Source organism: Leucoraja erinacea, chromosome 11 (assembly GCF_028641065.1).
Source record: "Leucoraja erinacea ecotype New England chromosome 11, Leri_hhj_1, whole genome shotgun sequence".
NCBI classification, from domain to species: domain Eukaryota; kingdom Metazoa; phylum Chordata; class Chondrichthyes; order Rajiformes; family Rajidae; genus Leucoraja; species Leucoraja erinaceus.
Genome location: NC_073387.1, coordinates 22,541,794 through 22,545,864, shown reverse-complemented (window position 1 = coordinate 22,545,864; position 4,071 = coordinate 22,541,794).

The following is a 4,071-nucleotide window of genomic DNA, read 5'->3' as shown; positions in this document are numbered from 1 at the left end:
ATCAAGTTCACCAATTTGTGGCACAATGGCGCAGCTGGTAGAGCTGCTGCCCAACAGCGCCAGAGACGCAGATTTGATCCTGACCTCAGGTGCTGTCTGTATGTGTATGGTGTTTACACGTTCTCCCTGTGACCATGTGGGTTTCCTCCCACATCCCCAAAGATTTGCAGATTTGTTGTTTAATTGGCTACAGTAAATTACCACTAATGTGCTGGAGATAGATGAGAAAGTGGGATAACACTCAACTAGTGTGTACGGGCGATCGATGGTTGGCATCAAAGATCTTATAGCGGAGCAAGATGGGTTACTCTCACGCAAACGTGTAGTACGCTCATGGGCGGATTCATGATTATATGACCCATTTTAGCAACCAGCCTCCACCATCTTGCTCCGCCATCTTGTTCCGCCATCTTGCTCGCGGTCAAAGATCGAATCTTTGTTTCCGCAGCGGTGAGAGTGAGTGCGCTGCCCGGGGAGAGGAAGTGTACGGCCCGGGGAGAAGGAGTACGCGGCCCGGGGAGAGGGAGAGGGAGTGCGTGGCCCGGGGCAGCGGGAGAGGGGGTGTGGGGCCTGGGGATAAGGCCTAGTGTGTGTGAAGTTGCCGGGAGGTTTACAATGTTTCTTATTTAATGTCCCTTGTCTAGTCTGAAATAAAGTTCATCATTGGATCAGAAGAAATATAATTGTGTGTGTTATATGATTATATACATTTATATCACATTCATGTATGTGTGTTTATAAACATTTTATTCTTTAACAAGAATTAACAGAATTATGAACTAACAGAATTATGAATCTAACCCTATATCACGCACAAAAACTTCCCCCACAATGTCAATTACCCTGCGAGTCGGGTCGGTTCCAGTTACTACAAAATCAACTCAAACACTGCTTGTGAGCCATTTAAAAAGAAATGATTTAAAATATATTAAAAAAGACAATTACCAGAGTCAAATTTTATTCTTAACCAGAAGTATGAACTGACAGAATGATGAATCTAACCCTATATCACACACACAAACTGTTCATTGATTACACTGCGAGTCGGGTCGGGTCAGGTAGGCTCCGGTTACTAAAATGGGCGGGGAAAAATGCCCAGGATCCCCTCCGTAGCGTACTACACGTCAGTCCATTGTATTTAGCAGGAGTAGCCTATCTTGCTCCGCTATAAGCTCTTTGGTTGGCATGGACTCGGTGGGCCTGTAAATATTGACCAAATTAGAATGGAGGATCTATGCATCTGCAGGGCCTGCTTGGCCTTTTTCTGTGTAAAAATTCCTAGCCGGTGCCAGGAAGTCTAGGTCCTAGATTGATAAGTCAGACAAGGTGAGGTCCAGATGTCCTCTCCATTGTTAAAATGTATGAGGACTCTGCAGAGAAGCTCAGAGGTGTTGCAGATGCATAATTAGGATTGACCGGCTGCAAAAGGGTTGTAAATACTGTTAATAATGTTGCAAGGTGTTTGTACTGCTGTTTGACGATTGGATGAAGTGTGAAGCCTTGGTTCAATTGGTTATACCAAAGATCCTAGAGGAGCAAGATAGACCACTCCTCCGAAATCCAATGGACTGAAGTGTAGTACGTAACGGAACGTCACGGCCACCATTTGTTTATGCCAAACGCGACATCTTTGGTAGTGGGGACGGACTCCACAGTTAAACAATCTGCTCTTACATCAGGTCGCAGGGAAGAGCAAAGATACTAGAGACTCCTCTAGTATCTTTGGGGGAAGAGGACGTTTCCTCCACTCCTGAGTTGATCCAGGACTGATTCTCGGTCTCCCCGATACCAGATGAAGGTGGCCAGCACCAGGCTCTCTGTCCAGCGGGAGAGCCTCAAGCGTCTGCCCACGGTCGGCGCTCCCGAGGCAGCGGGCAATGCTCCTCTAGTATCTTTGGTGTAATCCGTTCCAAAGATTGATCCGCTCTATCGTCTTTGGTGTTTGGTAACAGGGTTTTATACAGCATCTATCACTTCACATATTTAGTTAATATTATTGTAAATTATATTCATATTATTGTAAATTGCAGCCCAATAAAATGGCGTCAATAATCACCCATGTCACACTACGCTTTTTTTCGCAGAGTGGCACATCTTGCTCTGCTCTATAATCTTTGGTTTATACTGCCAGGGGAAATGTTGCATTACTTAGTTAGCTGACTTCTTTCCAGAAGCTTCTGCAGAAACATTCTAATGGGGTACTTTGTAATTGTGTTGTGGAACTGCCAATTACTGTATAATGTGATTGATATGTGTGATTGGCTTGTCGGGGTTGCCACCCCCATGTAGTTCTGCCCCACAGGGTCCGATGACCTATAAAAGGTGACCCCCTCTAGGATCGTTGTCGATCTTCTGGAGGGGCGCTTGGGACTGCGTAACCTTTTAGAGGTATCTGCTTGCAAGAGGCTGAAGGGTTTGGACAAGCAGTGACAAGGATCGGACCCGCGGTGGTTAGGTATAGTATAACGAGTTTGTTGTTGTTTCAAAAAATAAAGTTTGGGGGTCCAGTGGTTGACTCAGTATTTTACTGAACTAGACTAAAGGGGTAAGCTTTAGGAGCATAATTATAGGCTGAAGTAAAACAAACTAAATTAAAACTGGCCACGTGGAATCACGGTTAGTGTTAGAAATATGAGTGTCTCTAATTTTGTTAAATTGTATAAATTTTGTTCAATCATATTTTGCAGATCATTCAGTTAGTTATCCATTACAATGAAATGCTGGTTTGAGACAGCAAAAAAATTGAGCATTGTAATTTTGAATGATGAATTTTATAGATATGAAATGGTGAGTTCATGAGGTCAATAACCAGGCGATGGTATTATGCTCTTAGTTAGTTAGTTAGTTAACATAGAAATTAGGTGCAGGAGTAGGCCATTCAGCCCTTCGAGCCTGCACCGCCATTCAATATGATCATGGCTGATCATCCAAACTCAGTATCCTGTACCTGCCTTCTCTCCATACCCTCTGATCCCCTTGGCCACAAGGGCCACATCTAACTCCCTCTTAAATATAGCCAATGAACTGGCCTCAACTACCTTCTGTGGCAGAGAGTTCCAGAGATTCACCACTCTGTGAGAAAAAAGTTCTCCTCATCTCGGTTTTAAAGGATTTCCCCCTTATCCTTAAGCTGTGACCCCTTGTCCTGGACTTCCCCAACATCGGGAACAATCTTCCTGCATCTAGCCTGTCCAACCCCTTAAGAATTTTGTAAGTTTCTATAAGAGAAACTTATAAAGAGTAGTTAGTTCGTTTAGTTTATTGTCACATAATTGTTATAGTGTTGTGACTGTGTGCTGAGCTGGGGTACTGGGTGTAGCTGTTGTCTACCTTGCAGTCGAAGCCACTCCATTCTGACCCCGGTGGTTTCGTGAAGTCATTTCATCTCCTGCTATCTGACCAGCAGCAAGATTCAACCTGCACCGATTCTGTCCGATTATGCCGTCACTGACAATTCGGTGCTCACAATAGGGACAATACAACGGCACCGTTCCCACACCCCAATCCTTGGTTATGCATGTGCATCAGTTTGCAGTATTGGTTGCAAATCGCATCTGTAATATTACTATTTTATTTGCTAGTTTAAGCATGAGACATTTATCGCAACAAGAATTTCTGACATTTTTAAGAAAATCAAAAGCACATCGGTTTTTAAATTGCAATTAATAGTTTGGAGCACCGATAATAATTTTGCAGCATCAGTGCTTGCGACAGCTGGGGTCCTTGGGCTGATGGTCAAGGTCGCTGATTTGAGCGGCGGGCGGGCGGACGGTGCGGGGCAAAGATCCAATAGCATCTTTGGTGCGGGGCAGGTTGCGCAGGCAAGGCGCAAGCGTCACGTGGGTTGTTGAGTAGGCGGGCGGGCGGCACCAAAGATCTTGGACATGGGCGTAGTTTGTGCAGGGGGCGGGAAGAGAAGGTCTACAACCAATAGGTGCATGTTCTCGGTGATGGACGTGTCCCGGGTGCAATGAAAGGGCGGGATGCAGGGGCGGGATGCCGTATCCTCCACCAATAGCAGCGGGAATTGGATGATTGACGTGGGCCTGAGCCAATAGACGCAGGGGAGCC